This window comes from Heterodontus francisci, unplaced genomic scaffold (assembly GCF_036365525.1).
Source record: "Heterodontus francisci isolate sHetFra1 unplaced genomic scaffold, sHetFra1.hap1 HAP1_SCAFFOLD_61, whole genome shotgun sequence".
Classification (NCBI taxonomy): domain Eukaryota; kingdom Metazoa; phylum Chordata; class Chondrichthyes; order Heterodontiformes; family Heterodontidae; genus Heterodontus; species Heterodontus francisci.
The window spans coordinates 5,496,219-5,521,240 of NW_027141441.1; positions in this window are offsets into that span (position 1 = coordinate 5,496,219).

A 25,022-nucleotide genomic window follows, 5' to 3' on the forward strand; every position below is an offset into this window, starting at 1 on the left:
AGTGAAGAAATTCCACCCATCTCAGTTTTAAATGGCCTACTCCTTATTCTGAGACGATGTCCTTTGGTTTTAGACTCACCAACCAGGGCAAACATCCTGTCTACATCCACACTGTCACGCCCTGTAAGAATTTTGTCAGTTTCAATCAGATCACCTCTCATTCTTCGAAACTTTAAGGAATACAGGCCCAGTTTCCTCATAAAACAATCCCACCATCCCAGGGATTAGTCTGGTGACATAAAAACAAGAAATGCTGGAACCACTCAGCAGGTCTGGCAGCATCTGTGAAAAGAGAAGCAGAGTTAACGTTTCAGGTCAGTGACCCTTCTTCGGAACTGACATATATTAGAAAAGTCACAGGTTATAAGCAAGTGAGGTGGGGGTGGGGCAAGAGATAACAAAGGAGAAGGTGTAGTTTGGACAAGGCCACATAGCTGACCAAAAGGTCATGCAGCAAAGGCAAACAATATGTTAATGGTGTGTTGAAAGACAAAGCATTAGTACAGATTAGGTGTTAACGGACTGAATATTGAACAGCAGCAAGTACAAACCTGAAAAAAAACAGTAGGTAAGCAAACTGAACAAACTGAGATGAAATGAAATAAGTGCAAAAAAAAAGATTAGTCTGTTGACCCTCTGTTTCACTCCCTCTTTGGCAAGTATATCCTTCATATGATGAGGAGACTAAACTGTACACAATACTCCAGTGCGGATTCACCAAGGCTCTATACAATTGCAGCAAGACATCTTTACTCCTGTACTCATGACCCCTCGTGTGGGTACAACATACCATTTGCCTTCCTAATTGATTGCTGCACCTGCACAAGAGCTTTTAGTGTCTCAGTAACAAGGACACCCAGGTCCCTTTGGACATCAATACTTCCCAACCTCTCACCATTTAAGAAATACTCTGTCTTTCTGTTTATTCTACCAAATTGGATAACTTCACACTTATTCACATTATATTCCATGTTCTTGCCCATTCACTGCGCCGCTCCATGCCCCCTAGAAGCCTCTCTGCATCCTCCTCACAACTCACACTTCACCTAGCTTTGTGTCATCTGCAAACTTGGAAATATTACATTTAATCCCCACATCCAAATCATTTATATAGGTTGTTAACAGCTGTGGCTCCAACACTGATCCTTGCAGTACCCCAATATTAACAGCCTGCCATCCTGAGGAGGACCCGTTATTCCTGCTCTCTGTTTTCGGTCTGTTAACCAATTCTCAATCCATATCAGTATATTATCCCCAAGCCTATGTGCTCTAATTTTGTTTACTCACCTCCTGTGTGGGACCTTACCAAAGGAAAATACAAATACCACACATCCACTGGTTCTCCTTTATCTGTTCTATAGGTAACATCCTCAAAAAACTCAACAGGTTTTTCAAACCTGTTTTCCTTTTCATAAATCTATGTTGACTCTGCCCAATCATATCATCATTTTCGAACTGTCTAGTTATCACATCCTTTATAATTGGCATATTCTTCTCCATGCTGCTATTGTACACTTTCAATGACTCAGATGGGGGTGTTCACCTGCACATCAGAGCTGACGACAAGCTGTTCAACTTGGCAAGACAGTGCGCCAAGACCAAAGTGGGTAAATGTCTAGTCTGTGAGTTGCTATTTGCTAATGATGCTGTGCTGACATCCCATAATGAAGTTCAGTCACAGCAGCTTGTAGATCGGTTCTCCCTGGCCTGCAAGGAGTTTGAACTGACGATCAGCTTCAGGAACAGTGGCGCAGTGGTTAGCACCGCAGCCTCACAGCTCCAGGGACCCGGGTTCGATTCCGGGTACTGCCTGTGTGGAGTTTGCAAGTTCTCCCTGTGTCTGCGTGGGTTTTCTCCGGGTGCTCCGGTTTCCTCCCACAAGCCAAAAGACTTGCAGGTTGATAGGTAAATTGGCCATTATAAATTGCCCCTAGTTTAGGTAGGTGGAAGGGAAATATAGGGACAGGTGGGGATGTGGTAGGAATATGGGATTAAATATAGGATTAGTATAAATGGGTGGTTGATGTTCGGCACAGACTCGGTGGGCCGAAGGGCCTGTTTCAGTGCTGTATCTCTAATCAATGGCGCTTTGTCAGGAAGATGAAAGTTATGGGCCAGGACGTAGAGACTCCACTTTCCATCAACATCGACAACCTCACTTTGGAGGTTGTCAACAGCTTCACATACCTTCAATCAACAATCACCAGCAATCTGTCCCTTGATGCTGAAATCAGCACCAGGATTTCCAATGCTGCAGCTGTCATGTCAAAGTTGAGAAGACAAGTGTGAAACGACAGCAAACTGACCGAAAATACAAAGCTCCACGTGCACCAGGCTTGTGTTCTCAGCACCCTCCTTTATAGTAGAGCAGCATCAACAACTTATACAAGCCAAAAAAAGCGGCTGAACAGCTTCCACCTCCACTGCCTCAGATGGATACTGGGCATCTCCTGGCAGGACAGAGTGCCGAATGCAGAAGTACACCAGCGTGCAGGGATCCACAGCGTGTTTGCCCTCTTGAGTCAGCGGTGATTCTGTTGACTGGGCCAAATGGATGACGGTCACATTGCCAAATACATGCTCTATGGTGAGCTTGCTATCAGCATGAGATTCGCAGGTCAGGGAAAAAAATCAAGTCATTTGGAGAGGTTTGAGTTAATTCAGGGGAGTGGGCATGGATTTATCAATGGGAGTTCATGATTGACGAATCTAACTGCATTTGTTGATATACTATCTGAGAATGCTGATGAAGGGAATGCAGTGGATGTTGTTTATAAGGATGTTACGAAAGCATTTTATAAAGTACCACATAAAAGGGTGGTTAACAAAATTGAGGTTCATGGATTAGGAGGGTCAGTGTCCATTTGGAGAGTAAATTGTTTTAAAGACTGAAAACAGCGAGTCATATGAAATGGTTCTTGGTCAGACCGGAGGATAGTCGACAGTGGTGTTCCCCAAGGGTCAGTGCGAGAACCACTGCTTTTTTTGCTAAAGGTAAGTGACTTGGATCTTGGAATACAGAGTAGAATCTCAAAATATGCCGATGACACCAAACTTGGAGGAGTGGCAAACAGTGAGGATGATATGAACTGCCTGCAACAGGACAGTGATAGGCTAGCAGAATGGGCAGACAGGTGGCAGATGGAATTTAATAGTGACAAGTGTGAGGTGATGTATTTTGGCATAAGGAATAGGGAGAGGCAATATCTACTTAATGGCACAGTTCTAAAGAGTGTGCTGGAATAGAGGGACTTGGGGTTCATGTGCATCGATCTTTGAAGGTGGCAAGACATATTGCGAGAGTGGTTAGCAAAGCATATGGGATCTTGGGCTTTATAAATAGAGGCATTGAGTACAAAAGCAGGGAAGTTATGCTGAACCATTATAAAACTCTGGTTAGGCCCCAATTGGAGTGTTGCTTCTAGTTCTGCTCAGCAGACTTTAGAAAGAATGTGAGGGTCCTTGAGAGGATGCAGAGGCGATTTACCAGAATGGATCCAGGGATGGGAGATTTTAGTTACAAGGTTAGGTTGGAAAAGCTAGGATTATTCTGCCTATATCAAAGGAGATTGAGTGGAGAATTGATAGAGGTGTATAACACCTCTGGAGAACAGGCCATCCTAGACTGGGTATTGTGTAATGAGAAAGGATTAGTTAACAATCTTGTTGTGTGGGGTCCCTTGGGGAAATGCGCCCTGAATATGATAAAATTCTTCATTAAGATGGAGAGTGAGTGAGTTGATTCCGAGACTAGGGTCCTAAATCTAAACAAAGGAAACTATGAAGGTATGAGACGGGAGTTGGCTTTGATAGATTGGGGAACGTTACTTAAAGGGTTGATAGTGGATAGGCAATGGCTAGCATTTAAAGAGCGCATGGATGAATTACAACAATTGTTCATTCCTGTCTGTGCAAAAGTAAAACAGGAAGGGTGGCTCAACTGTGGCTTACAAAAGAAATTAAGGAAAGTATTAGATCCAAGGAGGAGAAATATAAAATGGCCAGAACAAGCAGCAAACCTGAAGATTGTGAGCAGTTTGGAATTTAGCAGAGGAGGACAAAAGGATTGATGAAGAATGGGGAAATAGAGTAGGAGCGTAAGCCAGCAGAGAACATTAAAACTAACTGTAAAAGCTTCTATAGATATGTGTAGAGAAAAAGATTAGTGAAGACAAATGTGGGTCCCTTACAGTCAGAAACGGGGGAATTTATAATGGGGAACAAAGAAATGACAGACCAATTAAATACATACTTTGGTTCTGTCTTCACAAAGGAGGATACAAATTACCTCCCAGAAATGTTGGGGAACATAGGGTCCAGTGAGAAGGAGGAACTGTATGAAATCAGTATTAGTAGGGAATGTTTGGGAAATTGATGGGATTGAAGGCCGATAAATCCCCAGTGCCTGATAATCTACATCCCAGAGTACTTAAGGAAGTGGCCCTTGAAATAGCAGATGCATTTCTGGTCTTTTTTCAAAATTCTGTAGACTCTGGAACAGTTCCAATGGATTGGATGGTAGTTAATGTAACTCCACTATTTAAAAAAAGAGGCAGAAAGAAAACAGCAAATTATATACCGGTTAGCCTGACATCAGTCGTGGGGAAAATGCTGGAGTCCATTATAAAAGATGTAATAGCAGAGTGCAATAATAACTCGTCTCCACTCCTCGTATTTCTAAATCCCACACATTCACTATAATGTGAACAATTATTTCCTGTTGTGTCTCTCTCAGATTTGTAAACTTCACTGTATTGGGGGGTGGTGATATCTACTGGCGGGAAGCAAGAAACACAATCAAGCAGCAGAAACTCCACAGTCTGTCAGGGTTAAAGAAACATTGTAATGTGAGGAGACAGCGAAGTGGTTTGATTGGGTCGATGGAGACATGATTCCACTTGTGGTGGTGTCTGATGCAAAGGCCAGAAATACAAAATTGTCATTAATAAAAGAAATAAGGAATTCATGAAAAATGTAGTCACGTAGTGATTGTTTAGAATGTGGATAGAATAGAAAGTGAGATTGGATGGACAGAAGCAGTCTGAAAGGATGGCTGAAACAAAAGATGAGTGCCTTGAAACGTTAACTGTGTTTCTCTCAGCACAGATGCTGCCAGAGCTGCTGAACATTTCCAGCACTTTCTGTTTTTATTTCAGCATTTGCAGGATGTTGCTTTGATCTGAAAAAAAATGGATGATTGGCTGGGGGGTTCCAGTGAAATTCCACAGCAGCTAAAGAAACCAAGCCCGTCAGTGGCTCGTTGGTCTCGGGGTATGATTCTTGCTTCGCGAGTATGGGTAATTAGCATGCGCGAGATCCAGTGTTCAAATCCTGGACGAGCCCTTGTTTGCTGGCATTTTTAGATTAGGTTTATCCATTGGTTTCAGCCTTGCAGAAGGTGGAATTGACTTCCAAACGGAGCTGGCTTGAGGACCAGACAACTGGATTCAAAGAGTTTGTCGACAAAATTGTAATTAACTAAATGTACAGATAGCCAAGTGGGAACATGAAGTTGTTGCAGCAATTGAGACCTGACTCCAAAAACAACATGACTGGATTGGAATGGAATTCTTCAGTGTTTCTGTTGTTTGGCTTGCATTGACTCATCGATTTTCTTGTTTTTCACTTTGTCGATGCCTTTGAATAATTGTGGATCCTTCTTCAGAGTGTCTTCTTTCGCCAGGTAGTTCTGACCTCTGATGATGTTGATCGTAATCAGCTTCAATTCGCTGATAGTTTTGGAAGTGAGCAGATTTCCTTTGCTTGAGTCTACAACATGGAACTCAGTCTGACATGTGGGCCCATGGGAGGATTTGAATGCCACCCCTGCGTTGGAGTTGCATCCATCCAATAAAAGACCGAGTAGAAGTGACAGTTCTGTCAGTCGAACGTGAGACTTTTAATGGCAGGGTTGTGAGTTTGAGTGCCATTGTGTTTTTGCCTTTTGTAAGGCTTCATGAGCAGAGAGTACAGGGAGTGTTTGAAATGAGCAAGTCTCGCTTTGATTCAGGACTCTTACCTCTCTGCAGCATCTCACTATGAAAGATTGAATTTGATCTCATTTCATTCTCAGCTCGAGGTCTGTGCAGCTCAGTGGCACTTCTGGCTGTCTCTTGCTTCACAATCCATCAGTACTGAGAAAGCAATGGGGGAATATTACTCACATGTTGTGTTCTTGAATTTTTTGGAAAACTTGAATGTATGTATTTTCCTCCAAAACAAGGACACCAAGCCACTGTTAATGTAGGGCTGAAATAGCTCAGTTGGGAGAGCGTTAGACTGAAGATTCAAAGGTCCCTGGGTTTCAGCAATTTCACTTACTTATGTGTCCCTTGCCTTGGTTCTGATTTTCCAGTTGCACAATTTACTTTGAAATTATTTACCAAGCACCAGTGGATTGGATTTGAGAAACAACACAGTGCATTTCCAGCACAGAAGGTGGTCGTTTGGCCTATCACGTCCATGCCGGCTCTCCCCGGAGCAACCTCGTCAGTTCCACTAACCAGCTCGATCCCTTTCCTCCTGCCAGTTTCTTTCCTTCAAGTATCCATCCAATTTCCTTTTCAAATCATTGATTGTCTCTGCTTCCACCACACTCGTGGGCCAAGTCATTACCACCCACAACATAAAAAAGTTCCACCTCATCGAGGATGGAAAGTACTTGCATCTTCTATATTTGCTTATTCTCTATTTCTATGAGAATAGAATGGCAGTCAACATGAAAGGGAACCCAAAAATCTTCGAGCAGCATGTAAATGATAAGTGGGTAGTAAGAGGTTGAGTAGGGCCTATTGGGGACAAAAAGGATAATATAAGCTTAGAGGTGCAAGGCAATGTTAATCTACTTAATGAGTACTTTATATCAGTGATCACTAAGGAAGTGGAATTTGACAAAATATCAGTAGAAGTGAAGGGAGTAGAGGCAATGGAGAGAGTACAAATTAGGAGAGGGACGAACTAAAAAGGCTGGCTGCGCTTAGGGAAGATAAATCACCTGGTCCGGATGGCTCACATCCAAGGTTGCGAAAGGAAATGCGGATGCAGATAACGGAAGGGCTTGCTATAATCTTCCAATCTTCCCTGGATACGGGGGAGGTGCCAGAGGATTAAACAGTGGCAAATGCGACACCCTTATTCAAGAAAGGGTGTAAGGACAGTCTGGGTAACTACAGGCTAGTTAGATTAACAGCAGTGGTGGGTAAGGTTTTAGAAAGAATAATCATGGTAAATAATCAACAGTCACTTGGAGAGGTTTGAGTTAATTAAGGGGAGTGAGCATGGATTTATACATGGGAGTTCATGCTTGACTAATCTAACTGCATTTTTTGATGAACTAACAGAGCAGGTTGATGAAGGGAATGCAGTGGATGTTGTTTATATGGATTTTAAGGAAGCGTTTGACAAGGTACCACATAAAAGGGCGGTTAACAAAATTGAGGTTCGTGGTATAGGAGGGTCAGTGTCCAATTGGATATAAAATTGGTTTGAGGACAGAAAACAGCGAGTCTTATTAAATGGTTCTTTGTCAGACTGGAGGATAATCGACAGTGGTGTTCCCCAAGGGTCAGTGCTAGAACCACTGCTTTTTTTGCTAAAGGTAAGTGACTTCCATCTTGGAATACGGAGTAGGATCTCAAAATATGCCGATGACACCAAACTTGGAGGAGCGGCAAACCGTGAGGATGATATGAACTGCCTGCAACAGGACAGTGATAGGCTAGCAGAATGGGCAGTCAGGTGGCAGATGGAATTTAATAGTGACAAGTGTGAGGTGATGTAATGGAATAGGGAGAGGCAATATATACTTAATGGCACAGTTCTAAAGAGTGTGCTGGAATAGAGGAACTTGGAGTTCATGTGCATCAATCTTTGAAGGTGGCAAGACATATTGCGAGAGTGGTTAGCAAAGCATATGGGATCTTGGGCTTTATAATTAGAGGCATTGAGTACAAAAGCAGGGAAGTTATGCTGAACCATTATAAAACTCTGGTTAGGCCCCAATTGGAGTGTTGCTTCCAGTTCTGCTCAGCAGACTTTAGAAAGAATGTGAGGGTCCTTGAGAGGACGCAGAGGTGATTTACCAGAATGGATCCAGGGATGGGGGATTTTAGTTACAAGGTTAGGTTGGAAAAGCTAGGATTATTCTGCCTATATCAAAGGAGATTGAGCGGAGAATTGATAGAGGTGTATAACACCTCTAGAGAACAGGCCATCCTGGACTGGGTATTGTGCAATGAGAAAGGATTAGTTAACATTCTTGTTGTGTGGGGTCCCTTGGGGAAGTGCGCCCATAATATGATAAAATTCTTCATTAAGATGGAGAGTGAGAGAGTTGATTCCGAGACTCGGCTCCTGAATCTAAACAAAGAAAACTATGAAGGTATGAGGCGGGAGTTGGCTATGATAGATTGGGGAACGTTACTTAAAGGGTTGACAGTGGATAGGCAATGGCTAGCATTTAAAGAGCGCATGGATGAATTACAACAATTGTTCATTCCTGTCTGTGCAAAAGTAAAACAGGACGGGTGGCTCAACTGTGGCTTACAAAAGAAATTAAGGAAAGTATTAGATCCAAGGAGGAGAAATATAAAATGGCCAGAACAAGCAGCAAACCTGAAGATTGTGAGCAGTTTGGAATTTAGCAGAGGAGGACAAAAGGATTGATTAAGAAGGGGGAAATAGAGTATGAGAGTAAGCTAGCAGAGAACATAAAAACTGACTGTAAAAGCTTCCATAGATATGTGTAGAGAAAAAGATTAGTGAAGACAAATGTGGGCCCCTTACAGTCAGAAATGGGGGAATTTATAATGGGGTACAAAGAAATGGCAGACCAATTAAATACATACTTTGGATCTGTCTTCACAAAGGAGGATACAAATTATCTCCCAGAAATGTTGGGGAACATAGGGTCTAGTGAGAAGGAGGAACTGTATGAAATCAGTATTAGTAGGGAATGTTTGTGAAATTGATGGGATTGAAGGCCGATAAATCCCCAGGGCCTGATAATCTACATCCCAGAGTACTTAAGGAAGTGGCCCTTGAAATAGCAGATGCATTTCTGGTCATTTTTCAAAATTCTATCGGCTCTGGAACAGTTCCAATGGATTGGACGGTAGTTAATGTAACTCCACTATTTAAAAAAGGAGGCAGAAAGAAAACAGCGAATTATATACCGGTTAGCCTGACATCAGTCGTGGGGAAAATGCTGGAGTCCATTATAAAAGATGTAATAGCAGAGTGCAATAATAACTCGTCTCCACTCCTAGTATTTCTAAATCCCACACATTCACTATCATGTGAACAATTATTTCCTGTTGTGTCTCTCTCAGATTTGTAAACTTCACTGCATTGGAGTGAGGTGACATCTACTGGCGGGAAGCAAGAACTGCAATCAAGCAGCAGAAACTCCACTGTCTGTCAGGGTTAAAGAAACATTGCAATGTGAGGACACAGCGAAGTGGTTTGATTGGGTAGATGGAGACATGATTCCACTTGTGGTGGTGTCTGAAGCAAAGCCCAGAAATACAAAATTGTCATTAATAAAAGAAATGAGGAATTCATGAAAAATGTAGCAACGCAGTGAATGGTTAGAATGTGGATAGAATAGAAAGTGAGATTGGATGGACAGAAGCAGTCTGAAAGGATGGCTGAAACAAAAGGTGAGTGCCCTGAAACGTTAACTGTGTTTCTCTCAGCACAGATGCTGCCAGAGCGGCTGAACATTTTCTGAGCCCAACCCACGTGAAACTGCTTGCGCACACGATGGGTATGCAGGAACATCCCGAAGGACTGGAACTAGCAAGGACAAATGGTATGGGAAGCATCAAATAACTTTTAAAAAATGGGTGTAAGAATTGCTTCCATTAATGTGCGGACCATTAAATCTACTACGCGATGTGTTTCAACTTTGGATTACCTTCCCAAGGTCAAAGCTGACCTACTGTTTCTGCAGGAGTGTGGAATACCACACCTCAGCACCTACAGGCAGTGGTCGCGGTGGTGGTCCCACGGGCCATCGATCTGGTCGGGGGGTAATGATTGCCGTTCCTCCGGCCTGGGTATTCTGCTGCGGGGAGGTAATTTCACCATCTCCGAAGTTAAGGAGGTGGTGGGCGGTCGCCTCCTCGTAGCAGACGTGATGCACAACAACGCTCCGCTCCGGTTGATCAACGTGTATGCCCCGGTACAACGCAGCGAGCGGTTGACCGTCTTCCAGCAGCTCCCACTGCTGCTGGCGACGTCCAGGCCGGTCATCCTAGGCGGTGACTTCAACTGCATCATCGATGCGGCTGGACGATCCGGCAGTGACGACAACAAACTGGACGCTACGTCCAGATTCCTAATAGAAACAGTTAAAGATGCCAAACTGCACGACGTCTTCAGCAAACCTGCAGACGGAGCGCAGCGCAGATACACATGGTCAAGATCGGACGGATCTGCCCGTTCCAGGATTGACTTCCTGTTTGTGTCCCTTGCTGTCACGGTCGGATCCACCGACGTCAAGCCAGTGTTCTTCTCCGACCACTGCCTCTTACTGGCCGACTGTCACTTACAGGACGACCAGCGGGTTGGCAGAGGGACGTGGAAGCTCAATGCTACACTGCTGACCCCAGAGAACTTTGAGGAACTCAAAAGGGATTACAAAGGTTGGAGGACCGTGAAACCCCTCTTTGAGTCTCCAGTTCACTGGTGGGAAGCGATCAAGGAAAACATCAAGAGGTTCTTCATCCACAAAGGTGTTCAGAAGGCGAGAGAGAGACAGAGGGAACTGTCCCGACTCCAGAAAATTATGCAAAATCTACTCCGGTTGCAGTCAATGGGGGTCGAGGTCAAGGAGGACCTCCAAGAGGTGAAGAGCCAGCAGGCCTCGCTCTTTGCCAAGGAGGCCTCCAAGATCATCTTCCGGTCCAGAGTCCGCTCCATCGAGCAGGATGAGACGTGCTCGCGTTACTTCTTCCAAAAGGTACACAGAGAGAGCTCTGTTATCAGCAGCCTGAAGGAAGAAGATGGCTCGCTAACGTCTTCGCAGTCCGACATACTAAGGATCAGCAAATCCTTTTATGCTGGGCTGTATGACGCGAAGCCCACAGACAGCAGAGCCTCCCAGTCCTTCCTGTCATCTATCACAGAGGTCTTAGATGACAGCAGGAGGGAGGGACTGGACAAGCCGCTAACTCTGGACGAGCTGACAAAGGCCGTTGAGTCCTTCGAGACGAGTAAAACTCCTGGGAGCGACGGCTTACCGGTCGAGTTGTACTCGGCCCTGTGGGACTGGGTCGGCCCGGACCTGCTGGAAGTATACGAGAGTATGCTCCTGGCTGGCAGCATGTCAGAATCCATGAGGAAAGGCATCATCACGCTCATTTAAAAGCAGAAGGGGAGAGGGCAGAAATCAGAAATTGGCTGCCCATCTCACTGCTTAATGTTGACTACAAGATTCTGTCCAAAGTCATAGCCAGTCGAGTCAAATCTGCTCTGGAGTTGGTGTTTCACCCCTATCAGACCTGTACTGTACCCGGCAGGAAGATCTCTGATAGTCTCGCGCTACTCAGGGATACGATCGCCTACGTACGGGACAGGAGGGTGGACACCTGCCTCATCAGCCTGGACCAGGAGAAGGCTTTTGACAGGATATCGCACACCTACATGATGGACGTGCTTTCCAAAATGGGATTTGGGGAGGGAATCTGCAATTGGATCCAACTGCTCCACACAAACATCAGTAGCGCAGTCTCAATCAACGGGTGGGAATCGGAAAGTTTCCCGATCAAATCTGGAGTCAGACAGGGCTGTCCTCTCTCCCCGGTCTTGTTTGTTTGCGGTATTGAACCCTTTGCTGATTCTATTAGGAAGGATGCGAGCATAAGAGGGGTGACAATCCCAGGCAGCGGAGGCACTCAGGTTAAAACCTCCCTGTACATGGATGATGTCGCCGTCTTCTGCTCGGATCCGCTGTCCGTGCGCAGACTGATGAGCATCTGCGACCAGTTCGAACTGGCCTCGGGAGCCAAAGTTAGCCACGGCAAAAGCGAGGCCATGTTCTTTGGCAACTGGGCTGACCGATCCTTTGTCCCCTTGACCGTCAGGTCAGATTACCTGAAGGTGCTGGGGATATGGTTCGGAAGGGCCGGGGCGTGCACCAAAACATGGGAGGAGCGAGTAGCCAAGGTACGACAAAAGTTGGGCATGTGGGGGCAGCGATCTCTCTCCATTGTGGGTAAGAACCTGGTCATCAGGTGCGAGGCGCTCACGTTGTTGCTCTACGTGGCGCAGGTCTGTCCCATACCCCACTCCTGCACCGTGGCAGTCACCCGAGCCATTTTCCGCTTCATCTGGGGATCTAAAATGGACCGGTCCGGAGGGACACGATGTTCAAATCTCTGGACAAGGGCGGGAAAAATGTACCCAACGTGGCCTTCATCCTGATGACCACCTTCGTGTGCGGCTGCATTAAGCTGTGTGTAGATCTCCAGTACGCAAACTCCAAGTGTCACTACGTGCTGAGGTTCTATCTGTCCCCGGTGTTGCGAAGGATGGGCCTGGGCACATTGCCGCGGAACGCTCCATGCAGTTGGGCCGTGCCGTACCACCTATCCTTCGTGGAGCAGTTTCTGCGGGAAAACACCTTTGACCACCGGTCCATCAGGCAGTGGTCTGCATGGAATGTCCTCAAGGCCCTACGGGAAAAGGAGACGGTGGATCCTGTCGGATGGTTCCCCGAGCAGACCGTCAAAGTCATTTGGCAGAATGCCTCATCACCAGAACTTTCAAACAAGCACCAAGACGTAGTTTGACTGGTGGTGAGAAGGGCCCTCCCCGTCAGATCCTTCATACACACCCGAAGTCTCGCCCCCTCCGCACAATGCCCCCGCGGTGGCTGTGGTGGGGAAGAGACGGTCGCCCACCTCCTCCTGGAATGTGTCTTTGCAAAGCAGGTGTGGAAAGAGATGCAGTGGTTTTTGTCGAGGTTCATCCCAAGCAGCTCTGTAACACAGGAGTCAATGCTCTACGGGCTGTTCCCAGGGACGCACACCGAGACAAACATCAACTGCTGCTGGAGGACTATCAATTCGGTGAAAGACGCCCTTTGGTCTGCCGGAAACTTGCTGGTCTTCCAGCGCAAAGACTTGTCCACCACCGAATGTTGCAGACTGGCACATTCCAAGGTCCAGGACTACGTGCTGAGGGACGCACTAAAGTTTGGGGCAACCGCAGCAAAGGCTCAATGGGGAAAGACCACAGTGTAAGGTCCCCCCACCAAGCTGAACTGAGGGGCTGGATCCATGGGAAACCCCTCGAACTGTATCGTTAATATTTTCATTTGCTGTAAATGTAAAACTGTAATTGGCACGACAATTGTGAAATGGAAGGGTTGTGAAGAAACTCATGATAGTATTGAAGGAAACTGATCTCCATTGCAATGGTTGTATTTTTTGGTGCTGTTTGAAACTGTTTGGCAATGTAATTTTTGCAGATTTTTATGAATAAAGTATATCTTGGAAATTAAAAAAAATTTCCAGCACTTTCTGTTTTTATTTCAGCATTTGCAGGATGTTGCTTTGATCTGAAAAAAAATGGATGATTGGCTGGGGGGTTCCAGTGAAATTCCACAGCAGCTTATAAAGCTTTATCTGTCAGTGGTTCGTTGGTCTAGGGGTATGATTCTTGCGTTGGGTATGTGGTCAATTAACATGTGAGAGATCCTGGGTTCAAATCCCGGACGAGCTCTGGTCGTCTGGCATTTTTAGATTCAGGTAATCTATTGGTTTCAGCCTTGCAGAAGGTGGAATTGACTTCCATCCGGAGCTGACTTGAGGACCAGACAACTAGATTCGAAGAGCTTGTCGACAAAATTGTAATGAACTAAATGTGCAGATAGCCAAGTGGGAAAATAAAGATGTTGCAGTAATTGAGACCTGACTCCAAAAACAACAGGACTGGGTTCTGGACTGGAATGGAATGGAATGTTTCTGTTGTTTGGCTTGCATTGACTCATCGATTTTCTTGTTTTTCACTTTGTCGATGCCTTTGAATAATTGTGGATCCTTCTTCTGAGTGTCTTCTTTCGCCAGGTAGTTCTGACCTCTGATGATATTGATTGGAATCAGCTTCAATTCGCTGATAGTTTTGGAAGTGAGCAGATTTCCTTTGCTTGAGTCCACAACGTGGAACTCAGTCTGACATTTGGACCCATGGGAGGATTTCAATGCCACCCCTGCGTTGGAGTTGCATCCATCCAATAAGAGACCGAGTAGAAGTGACAGTTCTGTCAGTCGAATATGAGACTTTTAATGGCAGGGTTGTGAGTTTGAGTGCCATTCTGTTTTTCCCTTTTTTAAGGCTTCATGAGCAGAGAGTACAGGGAATGTTTGAAATGAGCAAGTCTCGCTTTGATTCAGGACTCTTACTTCTCAGCAGCATCTCACTATGAAAGGTTGAATTTGATCTCATTTCATTCTCAGCTCAGGGTCAGTGTGGATCACTGGGACTTCTGGCTGTCTCCCACTTCACAATCCATCAGTACTGAGAAAGCAATGGGGTATATTACTCACATGTTGTGTTCTTTAATTTTTTGGAAAACTTGAATGTATGTATTTTCTTCCAAAACAAGGACACCAAGAAACTGTTAATGTAGGGCTGAAATAGCTCAGTTGGGAGAGCGTTAGACTGAAGATTTAAAGATCCCTGGTTCAATCTTGGGTTTCAGCAATTTCGCTTCCTTATGCGTCCCTTGCCTTGGTTCTGATTTTCCAGTTGCACAATTTACTTTGAGATTATTTACCAAGCACCATTGGAATGAATTTGAGAAACAACACAGAGTCATTTACAGCACATAAGGTGGTCGTTTGGCCTATCACGTCCATGCTGGCTCTCCCCGAAGCAATCTAGTCACTTCCACTCACCAGCTCGATCCCTTTCCTCCTGCAAGTTTCTTTCCTTCAAGTATCCATCCAATTTCCTTTTCAAATCATTGATTGTCTCTGCTTCCACCACACTCGTGGGCCAAGTCATTACCACCCACAACATAAAAAAGTTCCACCTCATCAAGGATGGGAAATACTTACATCTTCTATATTTGCTTATTCTCTATTTCTATGAGAATAGACTGGCAGTCAACATGAAAGGAAACCCAAAAATCTTCGAGCAGCATGTAAATTATAAGTGGGTAGTAAGAGGTTGAGTAGGGCCTATTAGGGACAAAAAGGATAATATAAGCTGAGAGGTGCAGGGCAATGTTAATCTACTTAATGAGTACTTTGTATCAGTGATCACTAAGGAAGTGGAATTTGACAAAATATCAGTCGAAGTGAAGAGAGTAGAGGCAATAGAGAGAGAACAAATTAGGAGAGGGAGGTACTAAAAAGGCTGGCTGTGCTTAGGGAAGATAAATCACCTGGTCCGGATGGCTCAAATCCCAGGTTGCGAAAGGAAATGCGGATGCAGATAACGGAAGGGCTTGCTATAATCTTCCAATCTTCCCTGGATACGGGGGAGGTGCCAGAGGATTAAACAGTGGCAAATGCGACACCCTTATTCAAGAAAGGGTGTAAGGACAGTCTGGGTAACTACAGGCTAGTTAGATTAACAGCAGTGGTGGGTAAGGTTTTAGAAAGAATAATCATGGTAAATAGTCAACAGTCACTTGGAGAGGTTTGAGTTAATTAAGGAGAGTGAGCATGGATTTATAAATGGGAGTTCATGCTTGACTAATCTAACTGCATTTTTTGATGAACTAACAGAGCAGGTTGATGAAGGGAATGCAGTGGATGTTGTTTATATGGATTTTAAGGAAGCGTTTGACAAGGTACCACATAAAAGGGCGGTTAACAAAATTGAGGTTCGTGGTATTGGAGGGTCAGTGTCCAATTGGATGGAAAATTGGTTTAAGGACAGAAAACAGCGAGTCTTATTACATGGTTCTTTGTCAGACTGGAGGATAATCGACAGTGGTGTTCCCCAAGGGTCAGTGCCAGAACCACTGCTTTTTTTGCTAAAGGTAAGTGACTTGGATCTTGGAATACAGAGTAGAATCTCAAAGTCTGCCGATGACACCAAACTTGGAGGAGTGGCAAACAGTGAGGATGATATGAACTGCCTGCAACAGGACAGTGATAGGCTAGCAGAATGGGCAGACAGGTGGCAGATGGAATTTAATAGTGACAAGTGTGAGGTGATGTAAAGGAATAGGGAGAGGCAATATCTACTTAATGGCACAGTTCTAAAGAGTGTGCTGGAATAGAGGAACTTGGGGTTCATGAGCATCAATCTTTGAAGGTGGCAAGACATATTGCGAGAGTGGTTCGCAAAGCATATGGGATCATGGGCTTTATAAATAGAGGCATTGAGTACAAACGCAGGGAAGTTATGCTGAACCATTATAAAACATTTTGCTTTTATCATTATAAAACTCTGGTTAGCCCCCAATTGGAGTGTTGCTTCCAGTTCTGCTCAGCAGACTTTTGAAAGAATGTGAGGGTCCATGAGAGGACGCAGAGGTGATTTACCAGAATGGATCCAGGGATGGGGGATTTTAGTTACAAGGTTAGGTTGGAAAAGCTAGGGCTGTTCTGCTGGTATCAAAGGAGAGTGAGGGGAGAATTGGCAGATGTGTTTTTGGCTATGACAGTTTTAAATAAGTTGGCAAGGAAACATTGTTCCCGTTAACTATTGGTACAAGGACTAGGGGACACAGATTGAAGGTTTTGGACAGGAGGTACAGGGGGAATGTGCGCAAGAACTTTCTTACACTGATCGGTGATGATCTGCAACTCGCTGCCCACGAGGGCGGTGGAAATGGAGACAATCGAGGATTACAAAAGGAATTTGAATGGGCACTTGAAGGAAATAATTTTACAGGGCGATGGGGATCGAGCAGACAAGTAATAACTCGTCTCCAATCCTAGTATTTCTAAATCCCACACATTCACTGTAATGTGAACAATTCTTTCCTGTTGTGTCTCTCTCCGATTTGTAAACTTCACTGTATTGCAGTGAAGTGACATCTACTGGCAAGAAACAAGAACTGCCGTGATGAGATCAGCCATGATTGTATTGAATGGCAGAGCAGGCTCGAGGGGCTGACTTGCCGACTCCGGCTCCTCGTTCTTATGTTCATAGAATCATACAGCACAGAAGGAGGCCATTCGGCCCCATTGTGCCTCTGCTGACTCTCTGACAAAAAGATGCAATTAGTCCAACCCCCTGCCTATTTCCCCATAATCCTGGAGAATTTCACTTTGAAATATTTGTCCAGTTCCTTCATGAAAGTTATAATTGAATCTGTTTCCACCACCCTGTCAGACAATTCATTCCAAATCCGAATCAGTTACTGGGTAAAATGATCTCTCCTCACCTCCCCTTGACATTTTTGGCCAATTATTTTAAATCTGTGTCCTCTGGTTACTGACCCCCAGGACAGTGGAAACAGTTTCTCCCTCTCTACCCTATGAAAATCCTTCATGATTCTGAACACCTCTATTAAATCTTCCCTTAACCTTCTCTACTCTGAGGAGAACAATCCCAGCTTCACCAGCCTGTCCAGAAAACTGAAACCCCTCATCTCTGGTATCATTCTCGTAAACCTCCTCTGAACTGTCTCAGAAGCTTTGATGTCCTTTCTAAAGCCTGGTGCCCAGAACTGGACACATTACTTGAGCTGAGATCGAGCCAGCGACGCCCACATCCCACGAACGAATAAAAAAACGCTCCCTAACCAGTCCCCAATTCTTAAGCATTTATAGACGCTCCCTGCACAGTCCCCAAATCTTATTCATTTAGAAACGCTCCCTGCCCAGTCCCCAAATCTTATTCATTTAGAAACGGTCCCTGCCCAGTCCCCAATTCTTATTCATTTATCGACACTCCCTGCCCAGTCCCCAATTCTTATTCATTTATAGACGCTCCCTGACTAGTACCCAAATTTTATTCTTTTAGAGACGCTCCCTGCCCAGTCTCCAATTCTTATCCATCTCCAGACGCTCCCTGCCCAGTCCCCAATTCTTATCCATCTCCAGACGCTCCCTGCCCGTCCCCAATTCTTATCCATTTATAGACGCCGTTTCGGGAAGCCTCACCGGGAAAAGCTTCACCACCGCCATCTGCAGGGATACAGATGGGATTGTTCCATGTTATTGTGGCCCTGAGGCCTGTATTCACTGACCCCCTTGCCGTGGGAAGCCATATTCACCGGAAGCAGAACCACGAGGCAGGTGCAGTCCACATGGAAGCCCCCAGTCGTGAGCAGCAGGAGCCCCTAAGGCAAACGCACCACTACAGATTGCCGCGCATCTACAGGTCTCGCATGACATACCTGCAGATGTCTGAGCGCCAGTGTCAGGGGTGATTGCAGATGTCGAGATGGGAGGTGACACATCTCTGTGAAATACTGAATGATGACCTGCAGCTGATGGGCTTTGGTTGACATCCTATGCCGGTGGCCATCAAAGTGACAGCAGCTCTTAACCTCTACGCCTCTGCATCATTTCTGTGCAGGATTTGAACCCAAGATCTCTCACACATTAATTAATCACTCACCCTAAGCAAGAATCATACCCCTAGATCAACATGCCACTGATATCAGTACTTCCTTTTAGCTCCGGTGGAATTTCACTGGCAGCCAAAGCCGATCATCCATTTTTTTTTCAGAGCAAAGCAACATCTTGCAAATTCTGAAATAAAAACAGAAAGTGTTGGAAATGTTCAGAAACTCTGGCAGCATCTGTGGAGAGAGAAACAGAGTTAACCTTTCAGGGCGTTTACCTTTTGTTTGAGCCATCCTTTCACACTGCTTCTGTCCACCCAATCTCACTTTCTACTTTATCTAGATTCCACCCACTCACTACCTAAATACATTTATCATGAATTCCTCATATCTTTTAATAATGACAATTTTATATTTCTGGCCTTTGCTTTGGACTCCACCACAAGTGGAATCATGCCTCCATCAACCCAATCAAACCCATTCACTATTTCCTCACATTGCAATGTTTCTTTCACCCTGACAGACGATGGAATTTCTGCTGCTTGATTGCAGTTCTTGCTTCCTGCCAGTAGATGTCATCTCACTCCAGTACAGTGAAGGTTACAAATCTGAGAGCACACAACAAGAAGTAATTGTTCACGTGACAGTGAACAGGTCCCTCAATTCCTGCACACTCTTTAGAACTGTGCCATTAATTATATATTGCCTCTCCCTATTCCTTCTGCTAAAATGCATCACCTCACACTAGTCACTATTAAATTCCATCTGCACCTGTCTGCCCATTCTGCTAGCCCATCACTGTCTTGTTGCAGGTGGTTCATTTCTTCCTCACTGTTTGCCACTTCGCCAAGTTCAGTGTTATCGGCATATTTTGAGATTCTACTCTATATTCCAAGATCCAAGTCATTTATCTGTAGCAAATAAAAAGCAGTGGTTCCAGCAGTGACCCTTGGGGAACAGCACTGTCGACAACCTTCCAGTCTGAGAATGAACCATTTATTACGACTTGCTGTTTTCTGTCCTTAAGCCAATTTCCTATCCAATTGGACACTGACCCTCCTATTCCATGAACCTCAATCACCCTTTTATGTGTCGTTTCTTAAAATCCACATAAACAACATCCACTGCATGCCCTTCATAAACCTTCTCTGTTAGTTCATCAAAACATGTAGTTAGATTAGTCAAGCATGAACTCCCATGTATAAATCCATGCTCACTCTCCTCAATTAACTCAAACCTCTACAAGTGACTGTTCATTTTTTCCCTGATTGTTCTTTCTAAAACCTTACCCACCACTGCTGTTAATCTAACTGGCCTGTAGTTAGCCGGACTGTCCTTACACCCTTTCTTGAATAAGGGTGTCACATTTGCAACTGTTTAATCCTCTGACACCTCCCCCGTATCCAGGGAAGATTGGAAGATGATAGAAAGCCTTTCTGTTATCTGCATCCACATTTCCTTTCGCAATCTGGGATGAAAGCCATCCGGACCAGGTAATTTATCTTCCTGAAGCATAACCAGCCTTTTCAGTACTTCCCTCTCTCAATTTGTACCCTCTCCATTGCCTCTACACTCTCCACTTCTACTGATATTTTGTCAAATTCCACTTCTTTAGTGATCATTGATACAAGGTACTCATTAACTAGATTAACATTGCCCTGCAGCTCTAAGTATATATTACCCTCTTGGTCCCTAATGGGGCCCACTTCACCGCTGACTACCTGCTTATTATTTATATACTGCTCGAAGATTTTTGGGTTCCCTTTCATGTTGACTGCCATTCTATTCTCGTCGAGATAGAGAATAAGCTAAATATAGAAGATATAAATATTTCCCATCCTTGGGTGAGGTGGAATTTTTTTATGCTGTGAGTGGTAATGTCCTGACCCACGAGTGTGGTGGAAGTAGAGACAATCAATGATTTGAAAAGGAAATTGGATGGGTACTTGAAGCAAAGGAACTTGCAGGAGGAAAGGGATCGACCAGGTGAGTGGAACTGAGTAGCTGGCACCGATAATTGCTGCAGTCACTGCGATCCCCCTTAATTTTGTCCAAGGTGACAATGTTTGCTTCACGCGTGTTTTGAGCCCTTGTTGAGCTGGACTACGGTGGGCTCACTGTCCAGTTCCTCCATGACAGGGAAGTCTGGAATGGCACTGAGAGCTACTTCAATAACAATGTTCTCCGTTATGTAGAGTTCAAGGTAATGCTCCACTCACCTTTCCATCTGCTTGTTCGGTTCAGTGATGATCACCCCTGTCTTTGTCTTCAAAAGGTGCTGATTTAGTTACTACTGGGCCCATTGCTTTCTTCATACCTTCATACATCCCTCTAGCATCCCCGGATTCATCAGCAGAGTTTTAACCTGTATTGATTGGTGCAGTGCCGAGCAGTCTGCAGAGACTTGTTTCTGGCATCTCTGAGAGCATTTAGATGTTGTTTGCTGGAGACTTGTGTGTAGTTCATGAGAGCTCTCCTCTTAGTTGCAGTAACTGACTCCATTTCAGTCCAATAAGCCTCAAACCAGTCAGCATTCCTCCCATCTCTTTTCCCATACACAGTGAGTGCAGAGTTATAGATGGTGGCGTGCAGATGATTCCACTTTGACACTGCACTGAGGCCTTGAGCATTGTTGTCTGAAAGAGCCTGATCGAGGATGTTGAGTTACTCCTGGGTCCTTTCTGGATCAGTGGTTCGGCAAGTGTTGATCAGAGGATGACCTTTCTTCATGGATGGATGAAGCTTCCTTGGCTGAAGCCTGACCTTGTTACACACCAGGGAGTGGTCAGTGTCACAGTCAGCGCTGTGATAGCTGCGAGTGATGAGGACACTGCTGAGGGTGGTATGTCTGGTGATGATAAGGTCTAGCTGGTGCCAATGGCATGATCTCGGATGTCTCCAGGACACCTTGTAGCACAGCTTGACCTGGAAGTAGCTGTTCATCACACAGAATCCATGGTGACAGCATAGCTCCAGCAACCTCTGTACATTTTCTTTCATCTTGCCAATCCCCAGGTGCTCTATGAACATTGGCAAAGCTGTGTAGTCAGTACCCAAGCTTGTGTTGAAGTCTCCGAGAAGGTACAGTCCCTCAGTGCTGGGAATTCTACTGATGGCATTGTCAAGTGTCACATAGAATTGATCCTTGACATCTGGGGTGGAGGTGAATGTCGGGACATAGATGCACATGAGATTAACTGGGCCCACACTTGTTGACAAGTGAAGAGTAAGAAGTCTCTCTGAGCCTACTGTGGGTGGTTCACTCATCTGAAGTGGCGTGTATTTTACTGTGAAACCCACTCCATGCTCACGAGTTGCCTCTTGGGCTTTCCCCATGCCAGAAGAAGGTGTAGTGTTTCTCTTTGAGGGATCCACTTTGAACGAGTCTAGTTTCTTGCAGCACAGCAATGTCCACATTGAGCCTTGTGAGTTCCTTGTCCATCACAGCTGTCTTGTGCGTGTCATCAACCTGCAGAAGGTTGTCGGTAAGGCCAGGACACATGGTCCTTACATTCCAGCTTGTGATGCGAAGGACTGGTGTCTTCTTTGTTGAGTTTGTTTTTCTTGGTGCATAGATTATCAATCCGTCTGTTCAGAGATGTCTCTCTGAGCTTCAAGCACCCATTGAAGTAAGCAGGTCGTGGCAGGACAGCACCTAACTGACTGGGGGCTGCCCAGCTTGGAGTGAATGGTAGCTATCCAATGAGACACTAAGAGCTCTCCCACTGTCCGAAGTAACCCCTGGTGCTCATACTCTACACCAATTGAATGAGAGCTTATAATCAGTAACTGTTTATTCCCGGGTTGTGCTAATGTTTAACCATGAAGCTGGAGTGTCCTCTCCAGGGCACAGGCCTGGGCAAATAGTATGGAGACCCTGAGCATCAGGAACCCCTGTCAGCATTGCTGGTATTGTCCAGAGGAAAGGAAAATACCAGTACTGTTTGTTACCAGATCTGCTGCAGGAGTTGCTGGAAAACTGCCTGATAAGTCACAGGTATCCGCCTCCAGGACTCCACTCCGGATTTACTGTCCAGGTTTGCTCCCTCAGCCTTCTTATTTATTTATTGAGAGATACAGTACTGAAACAGGCCCTTTCAGCCCTCCGAGTCTGTGCCGACCATCAACCACCCATTTATACTGATCCGACATTCATCCCATATTCCTACCACATCCCCTCAATTCCCCTACCACCTGCATACACGAGGGGCAATTTACAATGGCCAACTTCCCTATCAATCTGCAAGTCTTTGGCTGTGGGAGAAAACAGGAACACCCGGCAGAAACCCACGCAGTCACAGGGAGAACTTACAAACTCTTCACAGGCAGTACCCGGAATCGAACGCGGGTCACTTGAGGTGTGCGGTTGCGGTGCTAACCACTGCGCCACTGTGTCTTCTCAAGATAGAGATAGAGAAGTGAGACTTTTTGCCCATATCTGGGACTCTGTTTCTTGGCATCAGGATGGAACCACAAGCCAGTGGGCCTGCATGACATGCACAAGGATATCACAAACTGCCCCATCCCTGTGACAGCTCACAGAGAGACCCTGATGATAATGCACCCCACAGGAACATCACAAACAGCCCCCTCCCTAGGACAGCTCAGGGTCAGACACTGCACACACTGCAACAACAGTGACATTACTGTATTAGTCCCTCCATTCTGAAAAACAAGCATTCACCCTACTTTAAGCTTTCTGCCCTTATCCACGCTGCCACTGCCCCTTTAATCCCATCTGCTCCAATTTTGTTAACAAGTCTATTTTATGGTACTTTTTCAAACACATTTTTGAAGTCCAGACACACACCATCAACCTCACTACCCTTGTCACCTCTCTCTGAAACTTCATCAAAGAAATTAATTCATTAAGTCAGACACTATCATCTGTTAACCAATCTGTACTGGCTGTCATTTATTAGCCCATGTTCTACCAAGTGACAGTTAATTTTCTCCTGGATAATTGTCTCTAAAATTTTCCCCACCACCGACATTATACTAACTGGTCTGTAGTTCCTGGGTTTATCTCTCTTTTTAAACAGGGCTGTAAAATTAGCAATCCTTGCAGACTTATCTTTTAATTCTGGCAAGTCTATTGTGGACAATCTCTTTGGGTATGACTTTAACCAATTAAGGCAACAGGATACTTGATGAATAAGTCCAGAACTTTTATTGAGAGTAAAATAGTACTCAATAATTGAAAGTAAAATTATACTTAACAAACTTGGGGAATATAACTTTACAGCTCTGGCAGGTGTGCGGACTGGTCGAGCTTGGTCTCAGAGTGTCACGGTCCTCTTTGTCCAGCCTAGATCCCTCATCAGGTGGAGAACTTGGTTGATGATCTGAGCCTTTACCCCTGAGCTCTTCTAGTGTTCCTGCACATTGAAAGCTTTCAAGATCCCTACGTTTAACCCCTTGATTGCCATCACACCACCTTGTAAAATAATAATTGGTCCGAGCATTTGCTAGGTACATTCAATTAGTTCTTAATAATGTCTACCACTAACTGTCACCTGTCCTCAGAATCTCAGACATGAGTACAATGGAGTGGTTTCACACTGTCTCCCAATCTGATCTGAAACAAGTTTCCTATTCATTAAATCTAGACTTTTGAAGGTCACGATGGAACATACCATGGGTTTTATCAGGGGTCCGAGAAAGGTCCATTGTTTGAATACATTTAGCTGAAACTGCCCTTTCCCACAAAGACACAGAGACTCACAGTAATTAGATTGAACTAACTTTAAATGAAAACCCATTCTCTCTAAAGTGATTATTAATTCATTAATTATAACTCAATCAAGGTTCATTACTTTTAGAATTAGAATTACAATTAGAACATTACAGCGCAGTCCAGGCCCTTCGGCCCTCGATGTTGCACCGACCTGTGAAACCTTCTGACCTACACTATTCCATTTTCATCCATATGTCTATCCAATGACCACTTAAATGCCCTTAAAGTTGGCGAGTCTACTACTGTTGCAGGCAGGGCGTTCCACGCCCCTACTACTCTCTGAGTAAAGAAACTACCTCTGACATCTGTCCTATATCTATCACCCCTCAACTTAAAGCTATGTCCCCTCGTGTTTGCCATCACCATCCGATGAAAAAGACTCTCACTATCCACCCTATCTAACCCTCTGATTATCTTATATGTCTCTATTAAGTCACCTTTCCTCCTCCTTCTCTCCAACGAAAACAACCTCAAGTCCCTCAGCCTTTCCTCGTAAGACCTTCCCTCCATACCAGGCAACATCCTAGTAAATCTCCTCTGCACCCTTTCCATAGCTTCCACATCCTTCCGATAATGCGGTGACCAGAACTGCATGCAATACTCCAGGTGCGGTCTCAACAGAGTTTTGTACAGCTGCAGCATGACCTCGTGGCTCCGAAACTCGATCCCCCTACTAATAAAAGGTAACACACCATATGCCTTCTTAACAGCCCTATTAACCTGGGTAGCAACTTTCAGGGATTTATGCACCTGGACACCAAGATCTCTCTGTTCATCTACACTACCAAGAATCTTCCCATTAGC